The sequence below is a fragment of the Vidua macroura genome, chromosome 1 (genome assembly GCF_024509145.1).
Source record: "Vidua macroura isolate BioBank_ID:100142 chromosome 1, ASM2450914v1, whole genome shotgun sequence".
Classification (NCBI taxonomy): Eukaryota; Metazoa; Chordata; class Aves; order Passeriformes; family Viduidae; genus Vidua; species Vidua macroura.
This window is the reverse complement of record NC_071571.1, coordinates 43,427,881-43,446,816: the sequence shown is the minus strand read 5'-3', so window position 1 is coordinate 43,446,816 and position 18,936 is coordinate 43,427,881. Positions and strand designations below refer to the sequence as shown.

The following is an 18,936-nucleotide window of genomic DNA, read 5'->3' as shown; positions in this document are numbered from 1 at the left end:
GAGGCCTGTTTCAGATGGCTGTAATATCCTAATTGGCAATACTCCCGGAAAATGAAGGGGCTCTTTTGTACTGCATATTAATTATTTTTACACAGAAGTGTAGCTTTTCCCATCATCTGTTGTGAATACATCTAAAAATACATTTCTTGCAGTTTAAATTATAAAATATTCTATTGTCAACAAGGTTTGAAATGCTTTATCTAACTTCTGCCACCAGGAAGAATTCCTTCTTCTCCCCTTCTTCTTGACTGCTGAGGTGAGAGCTTTCCAGGCAATAGAAACCAAGAAACATGGTGTGGGATTCTGGACTAAGACATTTTAGTTTCTTTAAGTCAGCTGGTCCAGACCTCTAAAAAGTATTGGTAGAAGATTTGAGGAAGTCATTTAGCAGGGTGGAACTCTGAAACACCAGGGTTTGAGATAGGTTTTTATTCAAGATCAGAAATTCTACAATTCTCACCAAGGCTCCCAAAGTTGCTGCAGCAGGGATGAAGTGCTGACCAAGTTGAAATTGAAGCTTCTGGGTGTTTCAGACACAGCTCTAGCACTACAAGCATTTTCAATACTAGGTAATTCCATTGTACAGTGAAGTTCAATGCACAGTCACAAAGCCAGGGAATCCCACTTTTGGTTTTCCTGAAGTCCAGTGAATCCAGGATATCCTGGCAAAGCACTGCAGTATCATCCCAACATTTCTTTTTTAAAATGAAATCCTATTAATTCTATTACATACACACAAAAAGTAACCCTACAACAACTACTATCACTAGTGTTATCATTGGAGAGGATTGTTGGTAATAAATGATGAGGGTTCCAATGCCTACCACAATAAACTAAGAGTGGTAGAGGGATCAGTCCTGCACTACTTTTTTTTTTTTTTTTTTTTTTTTTTTTTTTTTTTTTTTTGCTAAGAACTAGAATGCAGTATATATTTTCAGTAGCTAACCCATACTTTCTCAGGATAGCACAGAGTGTCTTCCATACAGGTCTTTTCTGATTGACTTCTATCCTCCCCTGTTATCCTAGTCGCTGTCCATAAGATGTGCATCTATAATTTCACAATCCTTTTAATGCCAAAACCTGTCCAGAATAGTTCAGTGAAGAAGCATATGTTTCTACTGTGTCTGAAATTGGCTTATAACACATTACAGTAATGTCCCTTCAAGAAATAGCTGGTGGAAGACTCTAATTCTTTGTTCTGCTTTGTGGCTCTCCTAATCTCTGACATTAAATTACTCAGGCGAGATGTTTCATTTGAATATCTATGGTATAAATTACCACTGTTGTTCTTCCCTAGCATTTGCTTGACAAATTAATTACCAATAGAGTTTTGTGCAGCCTGTGCATTTGTAAGGCTGTGTAAGGTAGCAGCTGAGGGTTCAGCTTGTATGAATGTGCAATTGACCTTGTATGAAAGTGGCACACAGAAGATTCTGAGCCATTGCATTTGGCTGTCGCTATGAAGCACCTGCTCTTTGTATTTCTGATTCAGTCAGTGTAATGGGCAGGATTTTATCTAAGATAATGTGATATCTTACTCTGGGAAGCAGAAGAACTGGAGAAGGGATGTAATACTGGAAGAGACTCTGCCTCAGGTTCCTCCATTACTTGATGCAGATGTGTGGACAGGGCTATAATCCAACTTTATTCCCATAGAGTGCTGGGCTAAATGACATTCTGGAGATGTTAGAACTGGCCTAACTCAGCTGCTGTGGAGAGCTACATGGAGTTATACTAACACTCCACTTGTGAGTGGCACTCACCAGTTGCTGGTACCTGTGAAGCCTCCTTAGCTTTTCTGATATATCTGCCACATAGGAAGGAATCCTTTAGACAAGGAAAATGAGAAAAGGAGAGAGGATGCAATGTACCTCAACATTGGCTCAAGTTCAGAGAGGCATCTTCTTAGCCAACACTCATGATTCATAGATTGTCCAGATACCTCATTGCTTTGCTGAATTAGGACTATCATTTGTCTACCTGTTTCTCAGGAAAAAAAAAGTTTGGAAATTGTTGCATATATAGTTTCCCTGCTGTTCTGTTTTTTTAGACTGGGAGAGGGGAAAGTTTTCAAGAATGCTTTTCTTCCCTGCAGGTTTCATCATCTCCTGCTTATTTCTCAGCTGAAAGAATAATCTGTGAAATCAATTGGTTCCTGCAGGAATGATTATGCATCTCAGGATGATTTCAGGTGGGGAATAAATGAAAAGATCAGACACTTCTAAAAAAATAAATAGCTTGTAAAATTTCAGATGTCTTTGGCAAAAATACATATGTGGCATCTTAAAAAAGTATTTTCTGAGTGTAGCACTGCCTTCTAAGTTTTACCCAGAGCAAGAATTACAAATACAAACATAAAAATCATAGAATGCATAAACTTTTACAGTGAGACTTGAAGTGCTGAACACTGCAGAGGCAAAGGGTTTGACTACTCTGACAATATATATTTTTTAATGGAAGTTTCCTAGGTTGCAGCTGGTGTCTACTGCTTCTCCTCTACCCACTGTGTAGCTGTAGAGTCTGACTATCTCTCTACTCTCTCCCATCTGACAGCTGTAGGCAAGGACTCCTCAAGTCTTCTCTTTTTAAGTCTGGACAAAACAGGATCCTGACAGATATCCATCCCACCTACCCCAGTCTAGCCCAGGACTCTCTCTGTTCTAGATTATATTTAACTGATGCTAAAAATTCTCTGTGAGAACTAGTAGACTTTCTTTATTTCAAAGACTGAGCCTAAGGGTGAGAAACTTAATACTCTTTTAATAGTCTCTGTCAGCTATTGTATTAGAATGCCACCTTGGAGAAAGTAGAAAATTTCTATTTACTTCAGACTATTTCCATTCAATACCATAGAAAGTAGCTAAAATTTTGCTGCTGAATTTAGTGGGTCTAGGATTAAACATACATAGTACAGAAAGCTGATCTGGATGTGTTTTATATGTTTCTGAAAGGCTACCAGTGGGTGGCTTGAACTAGAACATTCTCAGATCTAATGCTCATTTGGATCAGGATGTTAGAGTCAAAGTTTAGGTGCTAAGCAAATGTAAATGCTGTGAATTTTGGCATAGATGTTGCTAGTTTGTCCTGATATGCTACTGCTTATTCATTCTTCTCACAGAAGTAAATGGTTTGGGCAATTCTGGGCTGTTAAATCAGCATTGTATCTTCACAATATATGGAAAGCCAAAAACTTTGGGAATTCCAGGTTTTGTATAGAAAACCCATGAAAAACACCAGCTGTGCACTGCTGATTTGTAGCAACCCTTTTGAGTGAATTTCTGTCCAAACAACATGCAAAAATCCTGGAAGAGTAGGCAAAGAAGGTTTGCCAAAGCTAGGTAAATTTGGACAAATGGTAAGTGGTTGTGGGTCAGTCTATCACCAGAGTTTGGATTGTGCTTCAAAATGAGCTTGAAAATAAATGGGGGGTAATATTTCTTCTAGGTATGTAAATCTAGATTTTTATATAAACTGAACATGGAGTTCAAGGGAAGAAATACTGTCTGATTTCCATACGAAAGATCATACACATCAGATAAAAGTAAGCCCTTCAAAATCAAGACACATTTTGTGCCCTACTCTCAAAATGCTAATACATGAAAAAGAAATGAAAGGTTCAAGTAAATTACTTTGAGTGTTTGGAAGAAAGCTTTTCTTCTTGTTGTCCTTCTTTGAAGGGTTGTAGTTTCTGTGTCCAGATCTGGACTTTCAAATTGTAAATACATGTGTAGATATATACAGTAATACATACAATGCAGTAATGTGGTACTGTTGAAATTATAGTATGGATCCCAGAGTCAAAAATATGATCCTTATTCTCTGTATCCTGGTGTTTCACCATATAGTTTTTTAAGAAGGTTTTTCTTTTTTCTGAAAACTACATGGAACACTACCACTGGATGTTTTTAACTTTGTGGCCAGTTGCCAGTAATGATTAGTTATAGGCAAAGAAAAGGCTGGGAGGTTTTAGCATTTGGTAAGTGATGAGAGGATAGAAAATAACATTGGTGTGTCAGGGCAGAGACAGGGAATCATAGCCAGGACTAATGTTCTCAACTGCTCTTTATGTGAGACATCTTAATTACCCCCTTGCTTTCTGCGTGATGAATTAACTATCCAGCCCACATCCTCCAGGAGAAGTCTGTGTGGTGACTAGGATGACTCTCTGCCCATAACTTAGCTCCCTTTGAGTTGACAACAACTCTCCCTGAAGCAATTTTGTAACACTGAGATTTTAGGTCTAATACCTGAAACTGGCAATTTTGGTTGGTCAGGAATAGTTATACATATAGTGTGATATAGTTTGAGTTGGTGATTACAACAGCAGGCCTGGCACAAAGCTGTGGGAATTCTGAATTTGGGCAACAGCCTCTAGAGAGACTGGTTCTGAGGGAAGCATCTTGGGAGAAACCCTCCAGCAGGGTTCTTCCTAAGGAAGTCTATCGATATAAGTAGCCTGAAATAAATCTTTATCCTTAAGAGTTTTGACTGTCTCTAAAAGCCTTATCTAAATGGAAGTCAGTACTGCTGATAGCACATTGCACAAGATGCCACCTGTTTTGTACTATGTCCATCCTGAAGGCTGCAAAGTGATGTTCTCTTAGGGATGTAGGAGCAGTGGTCTACTGTGCATGAATCTCAGCCTGATGTTGCTCACTTTTAAAGATGCTGCTTATTACCAAAAATAGTAACAGTGGTAATGATCAAAATGATAAATGTATAAAGTCCCTTTTCTGTTACAGTCATGATTTGCTGCCATCTTGATTTTGTCACCTGCAGCTTCTCACAAGAATCATGCATTTAACACTAAGCTTGTCCTCAAAATATTTTACCATTGATGTGTTTAATTAAGCCTGGCTGTATCTGCAGTACAGCCTTTACCATGCAGTGTTTTGCACAAGGATTTTTTTTTTTTTTGCTTCCTGCAGCCATACATAGCCTGCAACCTTTCCTACATGGTATCTTCATTTATCTTTTATTTCTGAAGGTTTATGACTTAGTATTTTAAAGAGTCAGTTGGAGTGCTTGCTCATTTCTGAATTGGCTGTAACAGCTTTTGTTTCTCTTACTAAATTCTATTTAACAATTTGGAAGTTTCAGTTTCTGGCAGCAGTGAATTTAATTAATGTAAATACTTTGATACTTTCCCTTTAGAATTCTTTGTTTTAGTTGGAGCATATAGATGTTGTGTGGCAAAACCACTATGGTTTTTTCAGTGTGTGTTTTTAGCATAGTGTAGAACAAGGAGGTACACAAAGCTATGAAGGTGCATATTTCTCTGTAGAGAAGAGCTATTGAAGACTTTATTTTGAGCTCAACTATTTAGGGAAAAGAATTCCTCCTCACCTTCTCCATTTTTATCTCTATGTATTTTGTATTGTTATCTAACCTGTCAAGCTAGTTTTGTATGAGAATGAAGAAATGCACTAAAAGGATTGTCATGTCATTCTCCTAACATAGGAAAATAATGTTTAACCACAAAAATTCAAGCATCAAAGGGATCAAAAAGACAGATCAGAAAAAAGTGTTATATGTTCTCACATTCATGGGCTTCTATTACTGTTCTTTTCTGCTAGTTCCCATGAACATTAATGTCAGAAGTAGGAGTTGCATGGATGGATAACACAGGCTATATTCCAACCCTATGGAAATTTTTTTTTCTAAAGTGGTACTTGAGAGGATGCGGCTGTTAAGGATATTCCTGTTAGGAAGATGTGTAATGTTTATGACAGGAGGAAAAGACTGTAAGTTTTTTTCTGTAGGTATCAATATCAAATATTTCATTTTATTTTTGAGCTAGTATGGCCAAGAATTAATGTTCTGATGAAATATTTGCTGTATTTGTTATATCCCTAAAATGCTATTAAGCTGTCATAGATGACTACAGGATGTCACACAGCCTTTATATTTTACCCACTGGCTTTGGCTGTTTGGGTTTTTTTAATATAGCTTATACTCTTGAATGCTTTTACCTGTCATGGTTCAGAGCTTTGATTTTAAAAAATATTTAGGAGACTAGATGCCTTGACTTAAACTTTTTCAAACTACATTAACAGGAAATAGATCTTTATAAACGTCAGTTTTTTTCAACAAGGACTATTTTGAGTATAGCCTTTTAATATTTCAATACTTTTATCCTGTGGGAAACAGGCATACCAATGTATGTAATACAGTTCACTGTTAAGTTTGGAGAAAAACTTTAGTTTTCACTTTTAAATAATAATTTATGCAATCCATATTCTTTCTGGAAGATTTTTAAAGACATTTTAAATGCTATGTGCCATAGATAAAAATTTGGAGATTGTCACTGCTTCACTCAAATGTAAAAAGAAAAATTATACAGACCACTTTTTGTTTGTTCTTTTAATGTTTCAGCTTATTTCTCCATGTAAAAACAATCTGGAAAAATATTTTGTTAGAATGAAAGTTTTATTGGAATCACCTTTAAAACTTAGACAAGGACCCAGAGTTCTCATGGCCTTTTACCAAAGTCAGATTTGGGACTTTTGTATTTTGCCAGTCACCAAGCACTAGCCAAAACTGGGGAGCATCTGTGTTTGCTTTTTCTTGCCAATCTTCTGTATTACTGCAGTAGTTAAGGAGAAAAATCTGAAATTGCAAGTGTAACTTACTCTCTGTCTCCAGAGAATTTTACCTTCTGTCCCCCATAAATCAATTTATAGTGACATGTCTTGCAGATGGTCTGTCAGCAGCCAAATATTTAGTGTAGCTGTCCATATAGCAGACATTTAGGTTGCAGGATATAATGTCCAGTTTTGTTTGCTAGACATTCAAATAGTGGAACCACTGCTTTGATGTATGGTTGCATAATTTTATGGAAAGAGGGAGATCAGTGCCATTGCACTCAGACAAAATATCTCTGTCATTCCAGTTTTAGGGCTGTAGCCAGGTACACAGTGATGTTTCATTTCCCTGGTGTTTAGGAATTAGCACTGTGTATTTCCCTTCTAAGATTATTAACATAACACTGAGGAGGGACTCCCTTGCAAGCTGGGCTGTCAACAAAGATAATACAGACTGTGACACAAGCTGGAAAGAAACAGCACTTATCACACAAAGGGGGAAAAGGAAAACAAAGTTAACTGCTATTGATTGCTATGGCACAGGCAGATGTTAAACGTACGCAGCAGACAATTACAGCACAATTAGAATTATAGAGCTGGCTTCTCACCACAGTTAAAGGGAAACCTGGGGTGAGCAATGTGATAGGAAGGGGAACTGTTCTCTCCTTTTGTCTTGTGAAATGTTCCTTTTGCTGCTTCCATGGATTCTTTAGTTGGGTAATTCATTTGCCTTTAGTAGAGATGTTAATTCTGTGAGAAATTCCATGCTTAAGATGCAGAAAAAGGGTGGACTCTGAAAACTGGGAGAAAATATCAATGTCTCAGTTGCTATTAACTGTTGCAGGTCTTCTGAGTTCAGTATCCTTCTTCAGGCACCCTCCACAAATCTCTCTCTCCCAGTTTTTCAGGAGACTTTCTGGAAGAAGTAGAAAAGACCTGGATTGTACACCTGTGCTGGCTTCTCAAAACACTGCTCGGCTCCTTCCCAAATGAGCTCTGAAGACAGAAATCTAAACTCTTAATGAAGGTACTTAGCAGTACAGAACAGCCGTTTCTAACCACTACCTGAAGACATTTTTATCACTATACTCTGTTATGTGTAGAAATGTTTCATTATTTTTAGTACTGAAATATAACCTAATAGATCATCTTGTAACTTCTCATCCCCTTGTCAGTATCACCAGGCAGGATCTGGGTTGCTGACTGTGTGGGTGAAGGGAAGATGAATATTTTTTCATAAAATTTTAAGACACTGTTGAACCTAGCGTTGAAAATTGAATGAAGATGAAAGAGTCTTGAGAGTGCTTCCTCCAAATTGTCCAACTGACTCCATACTTATGAAATATTGCTATTTGACAGCCAAAGAGTAGTTTCAAATAGTTATTGAACTTAACTCTTTCTTCATATGGTCCTTTTCTAGTTGAGGGTTACTGGAACTTTTCTGTATGAAAGGGCAAGAGCTGGAGTTAATGTAGACCAGAGTTTAAAATATACATATATACATACATACATACATATGTATACACACATGTGCAAGTGTACATACATGTACATACATGTGCAAGTGTACCTTCTAGGTTCCATGAGTAACATTTTTATGAAAAAAAAAAAAATTCACCTCCTTAAACTTGGCATGACCATACTCGCATAAGAAGTTGATGTTAATTAATGTGTGACTGTAGAAGGGGGTACTTCTGTAAGATGGACTGAGATGATCTCTAAACTAAATGTATATGTTAAATATGGCCTCAAAGTCCAAAGAATATGACTAAGGCTGCAATTTCTTCAGCTTTTTATGTTTCTTCAGTTTGGTGTGATGAAATTTTGCAAGGCTGGCTAATTTCATGCATCTTATCTGTTTTCTTCCACCTCCTCTTGCAAGGCCCTTGCAGAGAAATTTTCTTAATTGATTTTAAGGATATGCACTCTTCAGCCCTTGTTGCAAGGGCTGGTTTGTTTTCTGTCTATATGGACTACCAGTGGTTTTGCTTTTTCATTACTTCTGTGTTTGTCCTGATTGGCAGAATGCATTCCTTTGGTGTGTAATAGGAGTGAATAACTGTAAACTGAAGTCAATGAATGATTGTCCTACTCCCTAGGGTAAGCTGGAACCAAAATTACCTGTTTTATCTTTATATGTTCAGTCTTGTTCCTATGGGATACTGCTGAAAACTAATACATAGCTTTGGTTTCAATGGATTTGTTGAGTGTGTTTGTTAAAATGAACATTGTTTCATATTCCCATGTTTTACATAAGAATATCTTTATTAATTTGATTTTCTTTAAAAAAATCAATTCTGTTTAATGAAATCTGAATTTCCTTTGGCATAGGGAATTTGAAATATGGGCAAAGTTTCATCAAGATAAATTAGAAACAGATATTCTCCCGAGCTGCAGATCTCCTTCTAATATTGAGACTGCATTAGATTGGTCCTGAGCTACACTGTGTATTTATGAAAAAATCTGTAGGTAGAGGTGGTGTAATATGTACTTTTACTTTAATAAATTTTTAGGGCTCTTATTTGGGCACAGGTGGGCATAGAGGTTTTTCTGCTGAGTTTAATTTGGGGGTTTTGTGGCATTATTTTGTTTCTTAGGATTTTGTGCTTTGGTGGTTTTGTGGTGGTGTTTCTTTTTTTGGGGGGGGCAGGGAGTTTGTGTGGGTTTTTTTGTTATTTTGTTTTGTTATTTTATGGACAATTTCACATTCCTGGTATATCATTGAAGTTGAAATAATGAGGACCAGAAAATTCTGCTTATTTACTGCTCAGAGCAGTAATATTAATCTGAGAATCTGCATTATGACACACAGTGATGCAGTGGAAGCTCCATCTGCATTCAGCTTTCTTTAAAAGTTTATGAGGTTGTTCACTGAAATACTGCATCCTTGGAAAAAGAAGCAAATAAATAGATTTGTACGGTTAGCAGGTTTTGATTTTGCAGATAATCTGTTCCAGTCTTAAGTGAACAAAGGTAGAAAAATGAACTCTGGCAACAACATCTATATCCACAAGACATTCCATGCAAGGGTTTGTAAAGGTCACAAAAGATTTTATGCCCAAGACCAAGTTATTCTTTCTGAAATGCTACTCTGTGTCTGGACTTGACTGACTGAAGAATAATAAAAAAAAAAAAAAAAAGTGAATTTACTTGCTATAATTATATGAAAGAAAAATCCTGCTCAAACTTTGATTTGTAAGATGATGACTCTTATGCAGGTATTCTACTTCTTAACAAGATCATGATCATGTTCCCCCAAAGCCTGGAATGTGAATATGTCATTCAAATGGATCCTCTTCATTCAAAACAGAAAAGGGATGGTCCTGACATTTAATTTTTAACAAGAGCCATGTATCACATTCACATGGTGATAAACCCCTTTCACAAGCTCTCAGATGGTTGAATTATTTGAGTAGTTTTAAGATAGGAGTACAAGTCTAGATCCTGATATGAGGATACCAACTTAAACACTTTGGGGATTTCCTGAGGAAAAGCAAACACTCCTGTCTGAAGGAATTATAGGGGCTGAAATGCTTTACCCCTGAGATTTTGCACTGCAATTAATCAACAGCATGGGTATATCTCCTCTGCTTTTGTGATGATGAGCCTTGACAGGTAAGACTTCTGTGGACAGAAAAATTTCACTTCTGTACAGTCAGTCTGTCACATTTTGAAGAGCACAAACTTAATTTTTAAAACAAACTTCTGGAAATAGAAATGTAGTTTAGAAGAAATAGAAATATAAGGTCAGAGGCAACAACCTTCCCCTAGCAGTCTATTCTGAGAGCCCAAAATTTTTCAAATATTGAGTTCACTCTGACAAGAAAAGCTCCAGATGAATTTTCTGATAAGGTTTTGGGAGGTAGAGACCACACTAATGTGATTCATTGCTTGATCCAGAGTGGCTGGCAAGCTGAGGGTGAAAGTTCATTCTTCTGCAAGTCAGTGTGGAATATGTGGTTTGTAAGGTGACTGGGGCACTCTGCCAAGGCTTTCCTTGGTAGGGGTTAATATCAGTTAATTACTATTAGAGGGCTACATGAAATAATTTCTTAAATGCCTGGAAGTGAAGCTGTGGTTCCCATGAGTCAATGTTACATATGAAGCTTGAGCAGCATCATAGTCCTCTGCCAGAGGGAGGTAGAGTTGCAGGGAGATGAGAATTATTGAAAACAAGAATAGAGGATGTGTTTGTAACAGGATTTGTTTGTAACAATGGCTATGAAGAGCAAATGAGGTTTAGTACTTACATGGGACTGTGCTAAATGTTTGATTTGCTGATGGTCAGAAAAAGATTAGAGTTGCACTAGACAGGAATGAAGACTATTTTCATGTTGTTCTATGAGATTCAGCAGTGAAGACAAGACTGGCATTTCCAGGAGAAAGTGTTGTATCCCCATTATGGTGGTCACTGCTCAAATTAGTTCTGTTCATGGAAAAGGTTTTTGTTTGAAGAAGGAACTGGCAAAACAACCAGCTTACATGGACCTTGTGTGAGTGGTAAGGATGGAAATGCCACCCATCATGCTAAGTTTGTCCAATGCTTTAAGATACAGCAATGAACTTGTAGCTTCTTTTTTCCTCTAAGATGTTCCATGGGACTGCTAATAGGAAAAAGTGAGCACCATCTTTTATATCATTCCAATGAGATAACTGGGCATATCAGGTATAAATTTGATAATTTTTGTGTCCTAGAAACAATTTATTACACAAGAGTCCAGATATCTGAGAATGGCTGCTAGAAATTTCCAGAACCACAGGTCTATCAGATATACTGCCTAAACCAAATGCTTGTGTCACATTTTACTTCAGAACAATTAAAAAGAAATGTTTTATATGTGTATAGGGACTTATGGCAAGATATAGAAGGAACATCGCAGGGGGCTGTTTGATGCTTGCTTACTGAGACAAATTAAGTTTTCACTCACTTTAAAATGATCAGGGATTTGGGGTGTCAAGTAAAAGTACTTTGGACCTTAAAATGATGTGATGCAACTTATTCCTTGCAAGAAAAAGAACCAACAAAGCACTTCCAAATAGATGCTGACTGCTGGTGGGGACTTTGGGAAAAAATGCAGCTCATCACTGCTCAGCATTTGTCTTCTTGATTTTAGTGAGTAATTAAGTTGGAGAGGCCCTTTTAGTGATCTGAGCTACACATGAGAGATTCATAGCCCAAAATTCAATAGTGTGTGCTCTCCTGTTTCCTGACTAATCCTGTAAGGTACTGTGGGTTGAATAGATGATCTAATAAGAGAACATAACTGCAGTCAGCTAACTCTCCTATAAAAATTAATAATGAAAGCTCACTGAAATAAAGAGAAAGAAACTCATTTATGAAGGAATAATAAAATAAAACAGCTAATGTGGAAAGTTGCCTGTTGGAAAATCAGATTTTATAAGCAATTGTGTGAAGTATAAAGTGTGTGTACTGGGCTGCATGCGCCTGTGATTGCTGAGTTTCTCATGTCTGCTCCACATTGACAGCCTGAGAAGATGGCTTTATGCAGCACATCATTCAGAAAGTTTGAATATAGGAACATTTATAAGCATCTGAGATGCTTCCTCACTGTCCAAGGAAGTTTGCAAAAGAAATTATTACCACATACATACAAAGTATAAACTCTCCTTCTATAGTAGGAAAGGAAAGGTAGATGTAGAATTGCAGAAGCTGGCTTATTGGGTCAGTTATTAAATTGTTCCTCTATAACTTTACACACAGCGAAAAATTTTCACTCTTCTGTGGGGAAAAGGTACATATAGAAGATACTTTGCAAGCTATGGAACTGACCAAATATATCTATGCCACTCTGGAAATATTTGCAGCCATATATCACTTCTTCACAAAACTTCCACCAATCCTTCCCCTTTGTGTGAAGTGGAAACATCACTTCTACCCCAGCACTTTCTCCTTACTCCAGGACTTAATCCTTCATGCTTTCTCCAGATCTTCTCTCCTACTCCTCTCAGACCCCTAATGCCAGTACAGAAACAAAAGAAAAAAAATTAATTAAATACAAGTTGCAGGTCATTCCTCACTGCAGCTTCTTTACCTTCTGCTTTGGCAGCAGCATGATGCTGCTCTCCAGCAGCTGGCAGTTTACCATACTGCAGCTCTGCAAAATAAATCAGGGGCCAAGTCTGATCAGCTGCTTTTAAAAAGTTAGGAATTTATTTCCCTGGAAGGAATTTCAGCTAGTCTTGTAGGACTGCCTTGTACCAAGATGCGCCAAGGCATTATGAACTTGGCAACTTCCTAGTAGAAATTCAACTTATGATATTTTGTTTTGGTGAAGGAGACTGGAAATTTTTGCAGGAAGTTTGCATCTGCAGTCACCCTTCTGGGGTGCATTATAACTTACATGTCCCTTCCACATACCTGTATCTCTTCGGTCCTGTGTCCTCAGTGCATCTGGACCAAGTGCTCTTGCTCTTCCTGGGGAAAATCATGCAGCAAGTAGCTTCCTGAGTTGTGAGGATACCTGGGCAAAATATCAGAGCCTTCTCTCATAATAACTCAGTTTGGGTCACATCTTTAGTGAGGAACAATGACAGAATGAAAACATCTCGCTTAATTCACACTTAAAATCAATTTGGCAAGTATGTCTCCGTTACAGTCATGTGTAACAAAAAAACTGAGTGTGGAGGCATCACTGAAATATTGCTGATTTCTTATTTTAGACTTCAAGGCTTAGGGTAAGGTTTTCCACTATTTTTGAGGTGTCCAACACACAGGAAATTGGATTTGAATATGACAATAAGATCCCCAATGGTACATAAGGAGACACTAGGAAGGCAGAGGGTGGTTCATTTGCTGGGCCAGAAGTCAGTCCTACAGCTATCACCTTTGAAGCAAATTCTCTGCTCTAGTCTCTCTTCTCCCATCAGCTGGATGAAAACCTGTAACTCTGAATACCAAGAAACAGAGAGAAAATAGAAGAATCCTTTGTGGCTGTTGGCCATACTCAGTTCTAGTCATCTGTAGGATGTATTTTTATCCCAAATGGCATCAGACAAGGTCCAGCTTAGTATAATCACATTCTATATGGTAAGAATCAGTTACAGAAATCCAGTCTCTTATGTTTTCAAAACTACAGTGGAGGAGTAATAGGTACATAATGTTTTGACTCCTGACATTGTTCATATTCAGATTATGGAATATCCCTATGACTTATTTTGCAACTATTTTTTTCTGAAACCCACCCTGTTCAGAAGCAGATTGCTATGCCAGGAAACAGCAGTGTTGGTGTCCCAGAAGGTTTGTAATTTTGTGTGCTTCTTATGGGAGGAGCCCTGATTCATCACTTGCCACCAACCTGGAGCAATTTTTCATCTGATTCCTGGGTTCTATTGGTTTTCCACACAATGGGCAAAACTAATTTTTATTTTAGCTCCAGGGTGTCTGTGAAGGTTTGATTTGGGTTAATTAGGAACAATATATTAACTTCAGCATTCAGAATTGGAGTACTTTGCTAGGTGTCATGTGCCTGCCAAGGCTCATTCTTTTTCTGTCAGAAGAGTCTTTTAGCCAATTGTTTTGTTAAAGGATGAGATTGGAAGGCAGTAGACTTGTTTGTGGTGCAAATGCTCAGTCCTCTAGAAGCCAATCAGCCAATCAGGTCACAGGCAGCTATTTGCTTTCTACAGACCATCACAGTTTAAACAGGGTTTGAACCAGCACTGTTACTCAGAAGGGCTTTTATGTCATGGGCAGATTCTGCTCTTTCCTTTTACTGAAGAAACTGAGAGGTCTTCAGCCTGTGGCAGCTATTTTTCTCACAGATGTTAGCATCCATCTTGTAGTGATATCCTTCTAGGATTTTATTTTATTTTACTAGAAGTTTTTACAATCCTATGGGTTGTTTTTGTTTTGTTTGGGGTTTTGTTTGTTTTGTTTTGTTTTGTTTTTAAATTGCAGAATAATTACATTTGTGTGTGCAAAGGGCAAAGCTGAACTTGACTGTCTATTGCATCTGGTCTTAAACAACAAAGGCAGCGCTGCCATGAACACCTTTGGCACAGTATTAGTTGCCAATCCCAAGACCATTGGGTAGAGAGACTACACTCCTCCTCTACTTCTGTGTGCCCCTGCAAGTCCTTAATACATGTGTTTTCCTTCTTGGTTTATATTAAGATCTGTAACATGAATCACAACACAGTCCTGGTGCCTGTATTATACTCCTACTGCACACACCTACAGCTATCTCACCACAAACCAGCTCACAAATTACAGCCTCTCTCTGCTACTTTGTGATACTGATCCTGGTATTAGAATGCTGACTTATTAGCAGACTCCTCCTCTCTCTAATCCACTAACAGCAACCACACTAATAAGTGCATTGCCTGAGGTCTGACTGAACACAGTCAACTCTTCTACTGAATTCAGGGAGGGCAGGAGAAGGTTTAAGGTTGATAAGAAATTAATTTCCTTGCAAAAAAATCAACCATGAAAGATTTTCTTTCTTTTAATTAAATAATGGGTCTTAGGCAGAGACTGTTAAATCATGCTGTTTGACTTGTTTATTTATTGTCACTTCTCTTGATATTTCCCTAAAGACATGCTGTCTGGGGAGAAAAACATGTTCAGTTCATCATCACTGTCTTCCTGTGTGGTAAGGGAAAACAGTCATATTGTATCATCAAAAATAGCATTGCCTGACAACCTTTAAAAATATACATCACACATCACTAGCTATTTTAAATATCTGGCTAAAGGAAGAAAACCTCTCCAACACATCTCAGTTATGAAGTATTGACACATTATCATTTTACATGAAAAAAACAGAGCCTCATTAGCAGAAATTTAAAATGAAGTTACTAAGCATTTTTAGCCATTTTGAACAATAGAATAGGAAGATACATTAGACTACTTAGATACTCTGAGGAGGTAGATTTGGGAAATGCCCACAGAGAAATTATGTGAATCGATACACTGGGTACTCACTCCATCCCCTAGAGAATATTGCCCAGTTATTATATAAGCTCAAAGCTTCCATTAATGACTCAAGATCAGACTGTAACACTAAGCAAAAATCAGTGCTGAAGGGAAACCATACAAATAATGGGTTACAATTCTGGGCCCCAGCATCATTCTGAAGCGCTCTCCTCTAGTCCAGGATAGTTATTTAGCATTTGCACAGAAATGAATTGTAAAAATTGTGCCAGCTCTTGAGGGCAGATTTTGCTTGCTTCAAACTTGTCTGGATTATGGAGCTAGTAGAAGTTTCAGCAGGCAGGATAGCAGTAGGGAATTGAACATTCCTTTTCCTTCCTCTATTCACTCTTCAGAGAACTGACCAAGTTGTGGAGTATGAAAAGGTGCTGCACCTTTTCATCAACCACACTAATATCATTTCCATCTCAGGCAGTACAGGACTGTCTGCAGGTCACAGTACTATTACTGGGGGCAACAACTCAATTACTATATTTTGCTCAACAAGAAGACCCAAAGTGCACTTTAGTCCTGGAAAGGGATCAATTTAAGCACTTCTGTGTTTCCTTTTGAAAAATCTTAAATTTACTGCATTCATTCTTTGCATATCCTTACTTCTAATTTTTGCTCTGATAGGGTAGTGATGAGGTCACCAGCAGTCTGATATTTGTTAACAGGGCAGGGGCATATTCCCTGTGGGCTCTGAGTTCAATTTTACCATCAGTTCCAGGAATGCTTAAAATGTCCCTCAGTGAGGATCTGACATCAGGGATCTTCTGAGGGTGTCCATCTTATCTGCATTGCTCAGAAGACTGAAACATGTTAACAGAAATGTGCCATGGAGTAAGAAATGTAGAGCTTTCACTCTCTTTTATTCTTCGTTAAGATTAGTATTTTATCTGTATATTGCCTACTTTTTCTTCAGTTAAACAAAAATATATCTTTTTGATGCTATGTTTACCAGCAGACACATAAGGTATGCAGAGTGATTTCTGGTCATCTTGCAACTGCATAGTATGGAATGGTAGAGGTTTTTCAGGGTTCATGACAATAAATTTCTTTTCTGTAGACACTGTAGTCTCTAAAACCCAGATAAGCCCTACACTGTGAATTGGGAAGTTCTGCTATTATTCGTGATGCTTTTGACTTACTGTGAGACCTTGAAACCTCTATGTTACCTTCCCAGATACTTTTTGTCTGTGTCTCTGAAACCTTTGGAACACAAATTGTCCTTAAAAATAAGAAAAAAATTATTAAAAAAGCAAATCTATGTATGTGACAGCTTTGCATTTGCAAGTAATGACATGATGTTGCTTTTTTTCTCATCTTTGAAGTTAATCTGTGGAAGTGAAATAAATAGAATTTACCCTGTATACATTACAGAATATAGGAAAGCCCTCTGAGTTGCATAGCTCCATCCTGGAATTACAATAAGCATTTGTGATGTTGTCATGCCAGTGAATATTGTGAGAGTTTAACGATCTGGTTGACATCAGGTGATTTAAAATTCATGTTCTAAGTAACTTGACTAAACCTTAATAATTTACCAATGAAACAGCCATTTTTTTCTTTGGGAATGGCTAAGAAAAGTAACTTCCTGTTTCAAAAACTGAAACTCCAAAGTAATTGAAACTTTGCATCATTGTAGAATTAAGAAAAGCATTGTCAGTTTGAGAGAAAACATATTCTCTGTGCTTATTCATCCTCCTCTCTGTTTCTAGGAAGTGAAAATTTGCTGTTGTGTCCTGTTGATTTTTGGAGAGCATGCAGCAGAGGTTCACTGTCAGCATGAAAAAGTTTAATAGTGAATAGTAAAACAGCACAACCTAATCATGCTTTACTACTGCTTTGTGTCTCTAGATTTGTTTTCTGGACAGACTCAAAAAGTGCTGATTTTGTGCCAAAGAGCTGATGTGAAAGGTTTTCCACTTGCTAACGGTATCCTACATTTTCTTTCTGTTTGCAGAACTGTGTGATGAGTTTACAAGAGGGTTAAGATATCCCCAGCAGAACTGGCATAAATTATTCCTTTATAGTAGTACTGGAACGCTGCTGTATGTGAACCCTCCAGATAAATGTTGTAGTATCTCAGAACATCTATTTCCCCACAGAAGGAGAAACATAATGGTTGTGAGAAAGGGGATATGTACTATGAAGTGTTCTGCACACAGAGGTCACCATCCTGAGATAGCTGTGCCACTGCTGCTCACTTTCACCAGTTAGGCATGCCCCGGGACAATAATAATGTGCAATCAGGGCAGAGCTGTGGGTGTGACAATACCAGTGTGTAAGTCCAGCCAGGAAGAGTTAGCAGATCATTATCTAATGTCATGTGAGGAGATGGGAGACTTGTTACTTCTTCACCAGAAATTTGTCTCTGTGTTGAGTCCTTGTATAGCAACCTTTTCTAGGGTTAAAATTAAGACATGAGGGTTTTCTACTTAGGTTTCTGTAGCTCTGAGAATGGGAATTGCTTTGTACACTCTGGTCTGAGCGTTATGAATAAGTAAATACTTTGGTTAGTGGTGAAAAAGAAATGTGAAACTGAGGATGTTTCAGAGTTACCTTGGGGGTCTCTATTCCAGCTCCCATCTGCAGAGTGCATGTTTAAAAGGTCTATGAGAGCGTGGCAGACACCCGTCCATTCTGACAGCTACAGACAGACCACGGCACATGGTCTCAGCTTTGTTCTTTATACTCTGTTGTGTGTTTTCTTACATTAGTACTTGGTCACATCTTTATTTCTTGGGGAACGTTCTTCCAGATTCCATGTTAGAATGTAAGTATCCTTTTTGCTTGCAGATGATGTGCCTATTGATATGGAGAATGAAAAAGACAATAAGTGCACTATCTGGGCAACTGGGAGACTGTGAAGACAAAAGTGTGATACATTTTGAGTTCCTGAAGGGTAATAGTGGTTTGGGTGATTTCTCAATGGCAAGTTGTTTTCGTTTTCTTTCCTGTTGTTACCCTTGTTTGAGAAATTGTGAGGCTTAAAGTATTGCTGCCTAAAGTTTTTCAGAAATGCAGAAAGTTGTCCAAGTGTTCCTGCTGAAAACTCAGACTGAAGGGAGTAAACTCTTCCCTTGCTATGCTGTAACTGGTAAATAAAATAAATACAGACCTGTCACCTTTCCAAGTGCTTGGGTTAAGGGTTAGTCATCCTCTGCCCCTAGATTTACACAGCAATTTCTTGTTGTCATGCTTCAGAAGTGAAGGAATTTCTGAAGCAGCATACCTCAACAGAAAAGAATACTTCAGCTGAAAAAAAAAAAAGTGTTTGGGTGGCAGTGCATTTGGGTTATGAACTACTTGTGGATAATGAATTAGTCTTTCTCTAATAATCAATTTGTGCAACATCCAGGGAAAAAAAAAAAAGAAGACTGTGGATACCTTCTAAGTGTTTTGCCATTTTCCAAG

The 18,936-nt window shown here is 37.8% G+C and overlaps 1 long non-coding RNA gene across 1 annotated transcript in view; it reads left to right on the top strand.

The window, feature by feature from the left end:
- Positions 1 to 18,936, top strand: part of LOC128811928 (uncharacterized) — a 30,659-nt gene extending 11,723 nt beyond the window's left edge. Inside the window, exons 3-5 of the long non-coding RNA XR_008438543.1 lie at positions 2,096 to 2,191; positions 7,485 to 7,611; positions 18,319 to 18,936. This is a non-coding gene — a long non-coding RNA (uncharacterized LOC128811928). The remainder of the gene's footprint in view (positions 1 to 2,095; positions 2,192 to 7,484; positions 7,612 to 18,318) is intronic.